The sequence below is a fragment of the Bubalus kerabau genome, chromosome 2 (assembly GCF_029407905.1).
Source record: "Bubalus kerabau isolate K-KA32 ecotype Philippines breed swamp buffalo chromosome 2, PCC_UOA_SB_1v2, whole genome shotgun sequence".
NCBI lineage: Eukaryota > Metazoa > Chordata > Mammalia > Artiodactyla > Bovidae > Bubalus > Bubalus kerabau.
Window position 1 is genome coordinate 130,925,425 of NC_073625.1, and position 15,387 is coordinate 130,940,811.

At 36.0% G+C, this 15,387-nt stretch overlaps 1 long non-coding RNA gene across 1 annotated transcript in view; it reads left to right on the top strand.

The window, feature by feature from the left end:
• The window catches only part of LOC129644908 (uncharacterized), a 34,438-nt gene extending 19,422 nt beyond the window's left edge, over nucleotides 1-15,016 (top strand). Inside the window, exon 3 of the long non-coding RNA XR_008711043.1 lies at nucleotides 14,014-15,016. This is a non-coding gene — a long non-coding RNA (uncharacterized LOC129644908). The remainder of the gene's footprint in view (nucleotides 1-14,013) is intronic.
• The last annotated feature ends 371 nt before the right edge of the window (nucleotides 15,017-15,387 follow it).

Here is a 15,387-nt window from a genome sequence, read left to right on the forward strand (position 1 = left end):
TGCTGGCCCCAGATTTTCTCAAGCATATGCTGATCTGAAGACTCAAGCTGGGGGCAGGGTTGTCTCTGCAGGTTTTCAGTTTTCTTCATGTAGCTTTCTCCTTTCTAGTTCTCTGCCCTGAAAACTCTAGTCAGTTTAGCCTCCTGGACTTTCAACTCCATTTCCTCAACCTTTAAATGCAGGAAGATTGCCAGGCAACAACTTGGCTTCTTCCTGGATTGTGATCTGGAATCCTTTTCTCAAGGCAGTAAGCTGGGACCATTGTTGGTCTTGCCTTTTTAATTTTCCCTCTTTCAGATAATTATTTCTTATACTATCTCATTCCAATGTCCAAAAGTTTTTGTTCCAAATACATTTATTTTTTCAAGCTTTTAGTTATTCTGGGAAGAGGGAAAAATTGGTCCTTATTATTCCATTTTTGCTGAAAGTAGAAGTTTCAAGTGGAACTTGGATATGATTTAAATTTAAAATTTCCTTATTTCTAGTGATATCAAGCACATTTTTGCAGGTTTATTAGATATTTAGTTTTTAATATGATAGACATTTATATATTTTCCAGTTTTATCTATATATTTTTATATTGTAGGAGTTAAGAATATATATTCTGGATATAAAAATCTTAGTCTGTTTTATATTTTTCTTATTTTTTAAATTATGAAAGTATGATAATGCATTTACAGGAGACTTGGAAAATACAGAACAAAGTTACATAAAGTTCCACTATAAATTACAATGTTTTAAAGTAGATAAATTTAAGATTTTTAGTTGGAGTTTCAATATAAAACTCAAAAATTAATAGAATGAACATATAGAAAAGTAGAAGGATATAGTAGACCTGAAAAGCACCATGAACCAATCCAACATAATTAAGATTTATTCAATTTTCACACAACAGTAGGATACAAATTTTCTTCAAGTTCCCATAGACTATAAACTAGGAGAAACTGGAACATATCCAGGGACATAAAACAAGGTGCAAAAATTTCATGATCTAAAGGTGTTGAAATCACACAGAGTCTGTTTTCTTGTCAATGTGGAATTATATTAGAAATCAATATCAACAGATATTTGAAAATAACTCACATATTTTCAAGTGAAATGTGACCTTTACCAAGAAAAATCTTTGATTTAGCCATTGCAAGTCTCAATAAAGTTAGAAGACTGAAAAAACACAGAGGGTGCTTATAGAGAAGAAAGCATTTACATGAGAAATTAATATCAAAGACACTTTAAAAACCTCATGCCCACTTTTAAATGATGGGTGTATCTAAGAAGCCATGAAAGAAAGTGAAAAGTGAAAGTGGCTCCGTCAGGTCTGACTTTTTGTGACCGCATGGACTATACAGTTCATAGAATTCTCCAGGCCAGAATATTGAGTGGGTAGCCTTTCCCTTCTCCAGGGGATCTTCCCAACCCAGGGTTCGAACCAGGTCTCTAGCATTGCAGGCGGATTCTTTACCAGCTAAGCCACAAGGGAAGCCCAAGAATACTGGAGTGGGTAGCCTATGCCTTCTCCAGGGGATCTTCCTGATGCAGGAATTGAACCAGGGTCTCCTGCATTGCAGGTGGATTCTTTACAAACTGAACTATCAGGGAAGTCCTCTAAGAAGTCATGGCAAGGAAAATTAGAAAATATTTGTAACGGAATAAAAATGAAATGAAAATTTACCGGAATTTGTTGCATGCAGCTGAAGCTGCTCAATGCAACTAAATCTTAGTCTGTTTCATATGATGAAATATTTTTTTCCCAGTCTATTATTTGTTTATGATATGGTGATTTAGATGTAAATGTACTGTATATCCTGATATGGAAAGAGCTTCAGGAGTATTTTCAAAAAAAAAAAAAAAGCAAGACGTAAGAAAATCTATATAGTATGGTTGCATTTTGGTAGAAAACTATTATGCATAATATATGTAGTATGTATACTGAACAGAATGTCCACTAGAATGTACGTTCCTTGAGGTCAGGGGAATTCTTTTATTCATTGTTGTATCTCATTGCCTATAACAGTACGTAGAATATAGTTAGCAGTGGGGGTCAATATAACTTGCTAAATGACTGAATTAATAATCTATGATAAGCCACTTTTATGTAAAAGAACTATATAGGGACAAGTTAAATGGAGGAGGTTGCATGCATAGCTATGTATATTCATTTACATATTTAACTGCATAAAACAATGTTTGGGAGAATATATACTAAACTGTTAAAGTGGTTGTCTATAGGGAAGGAACAGAATTGGGTGGAAGGTAAGTGAAAATAGACACTGTTACTTCTGAAATTGGATATTTGTATTATCATGTATTATTAATAAAAATATATCATAAAGAAAATAATTATTATCTCAATTCCGATAAGAGATCTTTAAATTTGAAGATTCTTAGAGATACTAAGGGAACATTTCATGCAGAGATGGGCACAATAAAGGACAAACAGTATGGACCTAACAGAAGCAGAAGATATCAAGAAGAGGTGGCAAGAATACACAGACGAATTTTACGTAAAAGATCTTAATGATCCAGATAACCACAATGGTGTGATCACTCACCTAGAGCCAGATATCCTGGAGTGTGAAGTCACGTGGGCCTTAGGAAGCATCACTATGAACAAAGCTAGTGGAGGTGATGGAATTCCTGAGTTATTTCAAATCCTAAAAGATAAAGCTGTAAAAGTGCTGCACTCAATATGCCAGCAAATTTGGAAGACTCAGCAGTGGCCACAGGACTGGAAAGGGCAGTTTTCATTCCAATCCCAAAGAAAGGCAACGCCAAAGAATGTTCAAACTACAGCACAATTGCAGTCATCTCACACACTAGCAAAATAATGCTCAAAATTCTCCAAGCCAGGCTTCAACAGTATGTGAACCGTGAACTTCCAGATGTTCAAGCTGGATTTAGAAAAGGCAGAGAAAAGGCAAAGCGATGGAACTGAACTGAACTGAGATCAAATTGACAGCATATGTTGGATCATAGAAAAAGCAAGAGAATTCCAGAGAAACATCTACTTTTGCTTCACTGACTATGCTAAAGCCTTTGACTGTGTGGATCACAACAAACTGTGGAAAATTCTTAAACAGATGGGAATTCCAGCCTACTTTACCTGCCTCCTGAGAAATCTGTATGCAGGTCAAGAAGCAACAGTTGTACGTCAAGGCTCTATATTGTCACCCTGCTTATCTAACTTATATGCAGAGTACACCATGTGAAATACTGGGTTCGATGAAGCACAGGCTGGAATAAAGATTGCCAGGAGAAATATCAATAACTTTAGTTATGCAGATGACACCACCCTTATGGCAGAAAGTGAAGAGGAAGTTTGCTCTGGGAGTTGGTGATGGACAGGGAGGCCTGGCATGCTGCAGTCCATGGGGTCGCAAAGAGTCGGACATGACTAAGCAATGGAACTGAACTGAACTGAACACAGTCAAAGGCTTTGGTGTAATCAATAAAGCAGAAGTAGATGTTTTTCTGGAATTCTCTTCCTTTTTCTGTGATCCAACGTATGTTGGCAATTTGGTCTCTAGTTCCTCTGCCTTTTCATGCTAGGGAAGCCAAGCGTGCTGCATTTTGGGGGTCACAAAAAGCATTGGACATTAATGAGCGATAGAAAAACAAATGTCCTATGTCATTAAGCACTATTTTTGCCCAAGAGATTTTAAATGGACACTTATAAAAGAGTCCTTTAAAATTAAAGAAGAAGCAATTCTTAACAAGAAGTGTAAGCCAGACTTGCTATATGACAGAAATAAAATACCAGTGCATGGTGAATAGGAACGCAAATATTTTTTCCTATCATCAGGCTATGGACAAGATTCAGATGGTAGTGTCATAGTGGGTAGATCAATGGGCTCATAGCAAGAATTGTTGAGGAGACATTTAAAGTTACTTAGTAAGGGAACCAACAATCTGATATCCAGGGATGAAACTGAATCAGGAACCAAACAAGAGAAAGATGCAACGAAATGATTTATGGGTCATGAGGCAACTTTAATGATTTTTGTTCACTGGATTTTATTGCCCTGTAGTACCTGTGGCAGTTGTCATATTTGGGATTATTATGAAGGTTACAAGTGTCTCCAATTAGGCAAAACCTACGCTTTTGAGGTAGCTTCACAATCGATATTGTCAAAGAGGAATGTATTATGTTAAGATTTAATTTCATTCAGCAAGAATTTATAGAATGCTTACAGCACACAACGATCTGGAGTAGGCTCTGTCAGGAATACAGAGGCAAATTAAGCATGTACCCTTTTCTCTAATAACAAAATCTTGGAGGTGAATGCCATGAAAGGATTAAAGTGATGAAGATACAGCTAAAATAAAGATACAGATAAAATTACTAAGTAGAGAAGTAACACAATATCAGTGGGAAAGAAAGAGAATGAATGTGAGAGGAACTGAAGAGAGAGAACGGAAAGAGCACAGCAACTGAGTGAATGTAGTGACTGTAAGACAGCTGCCAAGAATCTATTGGATTCACTGAACATCCCAGGTCACTCTCTTGAGAGAGTGACTTTATCAGGACTTGCCTAGTTCCCAGGATTTCTTGGACTACAGAGGGTAAATATAAGACTGTCTACAGCCTCTATGGGCAGTGAAGGAGCCATTTAAGACTACCATGTGAGGATAACTTATATTTTATTTGTTTGTCTCACTGACTAGTCTGTAAGTTTCTCTGCGAAAGGATTCAATAATTATTCCTACATTCTTAGTGTCTTACACAGTGCCTGGTATATAGTAGCCACTCAATTGTTTCTTGAACATAAAAGCAAGAGTTGTTCATTACAAAGAGATAACATGAACAGTAGATGCTTAAGAGATCAAGAAGAGATGGAAAGAATACATGGAAGAACTGTATTATAAAAAAAATCTTAATAACTGTATTATAAAAAAATCTTAATAACCAGATTACTACAATGGTGTGGTTAGTCACCCAGAACCAGTTATTCTGGAGTGTGAAGTCAAGTGGGTCTTAAGAAGCACTGCTGTTAATAATGCTAATGGATGCGATCAAATTCCAGCAGAACTGTTCAAATTCCTAAAGGACGATGGCATCAAAGTTTTGCATTTATTATGTCAGCAAATCTGGAAGACCCAACAGTGGGCACAGGACTGGAAAAATCAATCACTATCCTAATTCCCAAGAAGGGTAGTACCACAGAATGTGCTAACCATCGGACAATTGCACTCATCTCCCATGCTAGTAAGGTCATGCTTAAAATCTTGCATGCTAGGCTTCAGCATTATGTGAACCAAGAATTTCCAGATGTCCAAGCTGGGTTTAGGAAAGGAAGAGGAACTAGAGATCAAATTGCCAACATTTGCTGAATTATAGAAAAAGCAAGGGAATTTCAGAAAAAACATCTCTCTTTCATTGACTTCACTAAAGCCTGTGACTGTGTGGATCATGACAAGCTGTGGAAATCTCTTAGAATGATGGGAATACCAGACCATCTTACCTGTCTTCTGAGAAACCTGTATGTGGGTGAAGAAGCAACAGTTAGAACAACATATGGGACAACCAATTAGTTCAAGATTGAGAAAGGAGTACGACAGGGCGGTTTGCTGTCGCCCTGTTTAACCTATATGTTGAGCACATCATGAGAAATGCTGGGCTGGATCAGTTACAAGTTTGAATCAAGATAGATAGGAGAAACATCAACAACCTCAGATATGTGAATGATAATACTCTAATGGCAGAAAGTGAAGAGGAACTAAAGAACCTCTTAATGAGGGTGATAGAGGAGAGTGAAAAGAGTCGACTTAAGACTAAATATTAAAAAAATGAAGATGATGGCATCTAGCCCCATTACTGTATGAAAAATAGAAGGGGAAAAGGTGAAAGTAATGGCAGATTTCCTCTTCTTGGGCTCCAAAATCACTGCGGATGGAGACTACAGGCATGAAATCAGAATATGATTGTTTCTTGGCAGGAAAGTGATGACAAACCTAGACAGCGTGTTGAAAAGCAGAGACATTACACTGCCAACAAAAGTCTGTGTAGTCAAAACTATGGTCTTCCCAATGGTCATGTACAGTTTTGAGAACTGGACTGTAAAGAAGGCAGAACCCCAAAGAATTGATGCCTTTGAACTGTGGTGCTGGAGAAGACTCCTGAAAACCCTTTGGGCAGCTAGGAAATCAAACCAGTCAATCTTATGGGAAATCAACCCTGAATCAACTGGAAGGAACTATGCTGAAGCTGAAGCTCCAGTATTTTGGTTATCTGATGTGAACAGCCAACTCATTGGAAAAGTCCCTGATGCAGGGAAAAATTGAGGACAGAAGAGGGCATCAGAGGATGAGATGATTGGATGGCATCACCGATGCAATGAACATGAATTTGGGCAAACTTCAGGAGATGGTGAGGGACAGGGAGGCCTGGCATGCTATAGTCCACGGGGTCACAAAGACCTGGACATGAATGGGCAACTGAACAACAATAACAATGTGAACAGAAAGTAAGGACTCAAGCTTCTTTCATTTGTCTAGTAGGACTGAGTCTCTGACTATTGTGATATTCATTATACAGAAGGCAGATACATAAATTCAGCCCCAATACTTGTGTTACTTAGATCCATTGTATTTGTTGATTTATGTAAAATGACTGCCTCTGTGTAACCAGAAAAGGAGATCTTTCCAATGTCAAAACTTATGCTAATTTTTCTGGGGATATAGACATGGTACCTCCTCTCAGACAGTCTGGTGAGAGTTCATCAGGTGTACTAGAAGGGCGCAGAAGAAAATTACAACTCAAGAAGGGCAAGTAGTTTTGCTACCAGCATACTCATGTGTATTATTTAGGATGGTCTAGTAATGTGGCAACAACAACCTCCTCACCTCAGTGGTTCCCAAGGACAGTTTTTTGCTCACACCACATGTCCATTTTGGACTGCCTTGTAGCTTGGCTGCACATTGTCTTCACTCAGGGACCCAAGCTAAATAGATCACCTTTTTTATACCTAGAGCATTGCTGGTCATTGTGGCAGAGGCATACACTGGCTCTTAACTTCTTCCTGGAAGTAACATTCCTCACTTCACACATTTCATCAGCCAAAGCAGGTCACATGGGCATGCCTGAGTTCAATAGGCTAAGTAAGTATAATCATCACACAGGGAAGGGAAGTCTTGATGAACAGAAATACCTTCAACCACATTATTTTTCTGTCCTCAATTTTCTAAACTGTAAGACTCCATGTATTAGAGGAGAATCTTGAGATTTTAAAACATCTCAGGATAACAAGGAATAGGGTATAGGAATAAAGAAGCTGTTCTTAGAGAAAGTGGGACTGTGGGAGAAACTTCAAATAAATATGAGAGGGGATTTTTAATTTAGCCATATACCCAATAAAGTAGTTGGTAAGAATGGTTGTGAAATCACAGAATTTTATTTGTCTGTGCAGATGATATTATCATATGCTTGTCACGACTAGGCTATTACAGTAAAATTTTTAAAAGAAGAAAAATGAAAAGATTTTGATCTAATGTCATCGTTATTTCAGAAAAAAGATAAGAACACATTGTTAAGACTGACAAAGAATTAATTTCTAGTTGCATTGAGAGGAAAAAAATTAGCAGACTAACAAAATTATAACCTTAACATGATTAAACTCATTACACTTGAAATGTCGAGCAGATACTTTGTGTTGGTTTTTTAGTTTGTTTATAGAACTGGAAATGACTTTAGGATGTTAATATTTCATCAAATCAAAATTAATATCATTAGGTTTTGAGAATAAAAATGTAAATGTAATATAAGGGCCACTATATACATGTTAGAATATATGCTTTTTTTTTTTATAAAAAATACAAGTTTATCAAACTTTAAAGTAGTAAAGAGAAGTACAAATGAAGAAAAAATTACTTAATTTAACTTAAATGTTCTAACCTAGTAGAACATTTGGTGAACATTACCTTAGTCAACCCTATATGCATACATAGAGATGGACAGATTAGCAGATAGGCAGGATAATAGATAAACAGACATAGAAATAATTTTATAAGAATGAAATCATACTATATCAACTATTAAAAATGCATTTAATTTCACCTTAACTTACTAGATTTTGAAATGCAGGAATTTTGAAGTTTTGATAAATGATTTTCTCAAGAGATATTATTCTCTTAAGATGCTAAGTTTGAAGATTTTGAAAACCATCAAAACATTAGCAACATTACTTTTAAAGACTGAAATGTACAGCCTATTATACAGAGTGAAGTAAGTCAGAAAGAGAAAAACATATATTGTATATTAAAGCATATATGGAATCTAGAAAAACAGTACTGATGAACCTATTTGCAGGGCAGGAAGAGAGACACAGACAAGGAGAATGGACTGTGGACAGAGCAGGAGAAGGAGAAGGTGGGACAAATTGAGAGAGTAGCATTGAAATATATATGCTGCAAAGTCACTTCAGTCGTGTCCGACTCTGTGCGACCCTATAGACGGCAGCCCATTAGGCTCCTCTGTCCCTGGGATTCTCCAAGCAAGAATACTGGAGTGGGTTGCCATTTCCTTCTCCAATGCCTGAAAGTGAAAAGTGAAAGTGAAGTTGCTCAGTCGCGACCGACTCCTAGCGACCCCATGGACTGCAGCCTACCAGGCTCCTCCTTCCATGGGATTTTCCAGGCAAGAGTACTGGAGTGGGGTGCCATTGCCTTCTCCTGAAATATATATAGTACCATATATAAAACAGATAGCTAGTGCAATGTTGCTCCATAACACAGGGAGCTCAACCCAGTGATCTGTGACAACCTAGAGGGGTGAGATGGGAAGGATAGAAGGGAGGCCTAAGAGGAAGGGGATATATGTATACTTAGGCTGATTCATGTTGTATGGCAGAAACCAACACAACATTGTAAATCAATTATCTTCCCATTAAAAATATTTTATAAAAAGACTGAAATGTTTCCAGCATTTTACAGTACTGATTTCCTGCTATGAAGGATGAAGTCTTTAATAGTCTTGCTCTCCCTTCTACCTCTGTTTTGTTCTGATTTCATTTAATTTTATTCTAATTTCAAACTAAAATTCCAATGTTGTAAGAATAGTACAAGGCATTCCTGCACACTCTTTACCCAGATTTATCATTTTTCAAATGTATTTCCCCATGTTTATTAGTCTTTCTATTTTACCCATAGGCATATTATTTTTTCTAAGCTACACTTAATACATAGCTAAGTATATATTTCTGAAGAGCAAGGAAATTCTCCTATATAATCACAGTGCAATTTTCAAAATTTTAACATTGACATAAAACTGCCTAGTTAGCAGCTCATAATCAAATTTTGTCGGCTGTCTCAATATGATTCTTATAGATCTTTTTGTTTTTAAAAAATATTTATTTATTTGATTGCACCAAACCTTAGTTGTGGCACACAGGATCTTTGGTATTTGTTGATGCACACGGGATCTTCAGTGAACTCTTAGTTGCGGCATGTGGGATCTAGCACAAGATTCAACATAGGATGATGCATTACTTAACTATCATGTCTCTTTATCTCCTTTAATAAGAAGCAATTGTTCAGCCTTTCACTTTTCTTGATCTTGACATTTTTTGGAGTTTAGGCTATTTCATAGAATGTCCCTCAATTTGGATTTGTCTAATGTTTCTTCATGATTCAATTCAGGTCATGTATTTTTGGCAAGAATATCACCGAGGTGATATATCTTTCTCAGGGAAGGCATAAAATATCTATTCCAACACTGGTGATGTTAATTTTGATCATGTAATTAAAGTGGTGTTCACCAGGTTTTTCTTCTCTAAGGTAATGTTTTCCCCTTTTTAATTAACATGTATATAGAGAAGAGATATTCTGTTTAATAGCTTAAGACTCATCAAAATTTTGCCCACCAGTTTTAACACATTAATAATTTTCTATTTCTATCATTCCTTCTGTATTTGTTAATTGTCTTTCTATTACAAAAAAGAATTTTACTTTAGCCATTGTTTACTTATTTTTTCATTGCAGTATGCATTTATGAATTGAATTGTCTCCTCCCAAAGACACAAAATATACACAAAAGATATGCTAAAGTTATGCTAAAGATATGCTAAAGTCATACTCCCAGCACTTGCAAATATGCAGATGAATTTATAAGCTTGGGCCTTAATCCAATATGATGGGTGTCCTTATAAAAAGGGTACATTTGAATACAGATATATGCAGAAGGAAGATAATATGAAGACACATATGGAGAATGCCATGTGAAGATGGAGGATCAGAGCAATGCCTCAACAAACCAAGAAATGACAAAGATATGCTGGAAAAACCATCTGAGGATGTCCTGCTGCTGCTGCTGCTACTAAGCTGCTTCAGTCGTGTCCGACTCTGTGCAACCCCATAGACAGCAGCCCACCAGGCTCTGCCATCTCTGGGATTCTCCAGGCAAGAACACTGGAGTGGGTTGCCATTTCCTTCTCCATTGCATGAAAGTGAAAAGTGAAAGTGAAGTCGTTCAGTCGTGACCGACTCGTAGCGTCCCCATGCAGCCCACCAGGCTCCTCCATCCATGGGATTTTCTAGGCAAGAGTACTGGAGTGGCTTGCCATTGCCTTCTCCGGAGGATGTCCTAGAAAGAGGCAAAGAAAGAGTTCCCTACAGATTTTAGAGGAAGCATAGCCCTGCCTACACCTTGATTTTGGACTTCAAACCTCCAAACCTGTGAAACAACAAATTTCTGTTGTTTTAAGTCACCTAGTTCAAGAAACTTTGTTACAGCAGCCCCAGGAAACTAATATAACATGTGTGGATTTTTCTTTTATTCAAAAGTTATAATCAATTACCATTATTATTTATTTTGATGTACAAATTGCCCCAGATTTTGCCAGAGGGAGCCACTTCAAGCTGGCTCATGAAGCCTCTATATTTCCTTAGTTTTTGGCATAAGAAGGTATTCATGGCTCATTTTATAATTCCCCTGTCCTAGCCCTCCCACCTCCTCCCAGTTCTACAGCTAGGAGATATTTCTTTCTCTTTCTTTTTTCTTTCTCTTTCTTTTTGTCTGTCTCACTCCCTATCTTGGTCTCTCTTATCTCTGTCTATCTGTTTGTCTATTTCTTATCTATCATCTCCATAAGATCAGTTTCAACCCAGTACCTCAGGGTATATTCTTGTTTTCCTGCTTTCATATTTGTAATCCTACAAGGAGAAATCTGGCTCTCATATTTCGAGTAATATATTTACTCATTTGTTCAAGCCTAAAATATGTTTATCTACTTGTATAAACTCACACAAATTAATCTTAGAATTGTTAAGTCATACTACTGAAAAAAGGAATATTGGACTTCAGTATTTGTTTATAGTTTTAATTTTTCTTTTTTTTGTGTGTAAAACTTAAATACATTGAAATACACAAATCCTAAGTATACAATATATTGTTTTGACCAATTCATACACTTATGTACTCCACACCTCTATTAATATACAAAATCTTTCTATCACCTCCAGAAAGTTTCTTTATGTCCATTACCAGTTAATCCCTTTCCTCAAAGCAATATCTTTCCCCATTTTTTTCACCTTTGTATAGTCTTGCCTGTTCCAGAATTTTATATAAATGGGATCATATATCATGTAGTTTTTTGTGTCTGGTTTCTTTCACATAATGTGAATAATGTCTGAGACTTGTGCATGTTGTTATATGTGTTCATGACTTTGCTAAATTGGCTTTAAGCTTTAGTAGTTGCTTGGTAGATTCTTTTTTTTTTTTAATTTAATTTTATTTTAAAACTTTACAATATTGTATTGGTTTTGCCAAATATCGAAATGAATCCGCCACAGGTATACATGTGTTACCCATCCTGAACCCTCCTCCCTCCTTCCTCCCCATACCATCCCTCTGGGTCGTCCCAGTGCACCAGCCCCAAGCTTCCAGTATTGTGCATCGAACCTGGACTGGCGACTCGTTCCATATATGATATACGTATTTCAGTGCCATTCTCCCAAATCATCCCACCCTCTTCCTCTCCCACAGAGTCCAAAAGACTGTTCTATACATCAGTATCTCTTTTGCTGTCTCGTATACAGGGTTATTGTTACCATCTTTCTAAATTCCATATATATGCATTAGTATACTGTATTGGTGTTTTTCTTTCTGGCTTACTTCACTCTGTATAATAGGCTCCAGTTTCATCCACCTCATTAGAACTGATTCAAATGTATTCTTTTTAATGGCTGAGTAATACTCCATTGTGTATATGTACCACAGCTTTCTTATCCATTCATCTGCTGATGGACATCTAGGTTGCTTCCATGTCCTGGCTATTATAAACAGTGCTGCGATGAACATTGGGGTACACGTGTCTCTTTCAATTCTGGTTTCCTCAGTGTGTATGCCCAGCAGTGGGATTGCTGGATCATAAGGCAGTTCTATTTCCAGTTTTTTAAGGAATCTCCACACTGTTCTCCATAGTGGCTGTACTAGTTTGCATTCCCACCAACAGTGTAAGAGGGTTCCCTTTTCTCCACACCCTCTCCAGCATTTATTGCTTGTAGACTTTTGGATCACAGCCATTCTGACTGGTGTGAAATGGTATCTCATGGTAGATTCTTTAGAGTTTTTAACATACAAAACCATGTCATATGTGATTAGAGACAGTTTTACTTTTTCCTTTCCAATCCACATTACTATTATCTATTTTTTCTTGCTTTGTTGCACTAGCTAGAAACTCCACTACAATATTGTATAAAAGTGATGGAACCCTTTCCTTGTTCCCAATTTTAGGGGAAAATAATTTAATATTTAATCATTAGATATGATGTTAGCTGTAGGTTTTTTGTAGACACCCTTTGTCAGATTTAGGAAGTTGCTTTGTTTTCCTAGTTTGCTAGGAACTTTTATCATGAATAGGTATTGAATTTTACCAGGTATTTTCTGTATTCATTGAAATTATAAATTTTCTCATTTATTCTGATATTATGGTCTTTGCTGCTGCTGCTGCTAAGTCACCTCAGTCGTGTCCGACTGTGCGACCCCACAGATGGCAGCCCACCAGGCTCCTCTGTCCCTGGGATTCTCCAGGCAAGAACACTGGAGTGGTCTTTACAGTGATTGATTTCCAATTTTTAAACCAACTTTTCATTCCTAGATAAACCTCACTTGATCATCCTGTATTATCTTTGTTATATGTTGCTGTGTTTGTTTGATCAATATTTTTTTCCACAGTATTAATTAGATACATATATATTTATTTGATTGTATTAGTGTGTAATTTTTGTTTCTTGTAATATTTTTGTCATGTTTTGGCATGAGGGTTTTGGTGGTCTCACAAAATGATATGAGAATTCTCTAAAATAATTTGTCTAAGATTGGTGTCATATCTTCCTTAAATGTTTAAGAAAATTCATTGGTATACTCACCTAGGATTGGGGTTTCCTTTGTAGCATGTTTTTTTGATCGTGAATTCAACCTCTGTCACAGGTACAAGGTTATTTGGATTTTCTACATCATATGTCTCATTTTAAGTTGTGTATTTTATAAGAAATGTATGCAGTTCATCTATGTTGTGAAATTAACTGGCACAAAATTACCATTTAATGTCTGTGTGACTTGTAATTTCTCTCTTGTAACTGATATTAATAATTTTAATTTCCTTCCTTCCTTTTTTCCATTTTCTAGCTAGGGATTTATCAATTTGGTTGATGTTTTTTCAAAGACCAACTTTGGCTTTTGTCAAATTTGTGAAGTGTCTGTTTCACATTTCATTGATTTTGGCTCTTTATTTTCTTCTTTCTTGCATTTACGATTTATTTTTTAAAACCTTAAAATTCAAGCTTGAACATTGGCTGTAAACTTTTTCTCTTATTTAAAATATGTACTTGACCCTATAAATTTCCATCTAAGCACTGTACTATAAATTTGGTAAAATGTAATTATCATTCTATTAAAAATAATTTATACTTTCTCTGTGTTTTCTTTAACCTATGGATTATTTAGAATTGTGTTAATTTCCAATATTTGGTGGCTTTTCTTCATATCTTGTTACAATTGATTTCTAACTAATTTCTTTATAGGGACTTCCCTGGTGGCTCAGATGGTAAAAGCATCTGTCTACAATGTGGGAGACCAGGGTTCCATCCCTAGGTCGGGAAGGTCCCCTGAAGAATAAAATGGCAACCCACTCCAGTACTCTTGCCTCGAAAATACCATGGATGGAGGAGCCTGGTAGGCTACAGTCCATGGAGTCTCAAAGAGTTGGACACGACTGAGCAATTTCACTTTCACTTTCACTTCACTTTAATTTCTTAATGGTTAGAGACCATTGAGGGCAGGAGAATGGGGCAACAGAGAATGAGATGGTTGGATGGCATCTCTGAATCAATGAGTGTGATTCTGAGCAAACGCCAGGAAATAATGAAGGAGAGGGAAGCCTGGTGTGCTGCAGCCCATGGGGTCACAAAGTTTGGACACAACTTAGCAACTGAACAACATGGTTAGAGAATATACCCTGTAAGATTCCAATCTTTTAAAATTTATTGAGACTGAATTTATGGCTCAGCATATAGGTATTATTCTAGTAAATATTCCATGTATACTTGAAAAAAAATTCTGAAATTTTTGAGTGTTCTGTAAATGTCATTAGGTTAAAGTGGCTAATAGTGTTCTTAAGCATTTTTTATATCATTTTAAAGCAGTTTTTCTATCAATAACTAAGAAAGGATGTTAAAATTTCCAAGTGGTTTTTTTTTCTTCATGTATTTTGCCTGTCTGTTAATAAAGTGCATACACATATATGATTACATTTTCTCCATAATAAATTGACTTGTTTAACATTATGAGATTTATCTCTGGTAATAATCCTTATATTTCTTAGAGTTAATTTTTTGTGATGTTAATAGAGCCACTCTAGTTTTCTGTTGAAAACAAACAAAAAATATATATATATTTTCATACTTTTCCTTTTAATCCATCTGTCACTTTACCTCTAAAGGCATCTATTAGGTGCAGCATACAATTGAGTCTTGCTTTGTTGTATGATCTATTAATTCCATGCTTTAATTACATATTTAATCTATTTATATGCAGTGTGATAATTGATATGGTTGCATTTCTGTCTACCATTTTGTGCTTTTTTTCTGTTCAATCCATTTGTTTTTATATTCTTGTTAAATATATATACATATTTGCACATATTAATATCTCTATCACACAGTATTAAAATTTTTGCTTTAAAAAGTCTTATGTTGTTTAAAAAAAATTAAGAGAGAACAAACAGGGGGTTTTTATATTTATCATTTCTAATGCTTGATAGTCCTTACTGTAAATCTGTGTTTTCATCTGGTGCTATTTCTCTTTAGGCTAAAGAGCTTTCTTTAATATTTCTTGTAGTGTAGATCAACTGGCAACAAAATTTTCAACCATTGATTTGAAAATGTGTTAAGCTCATC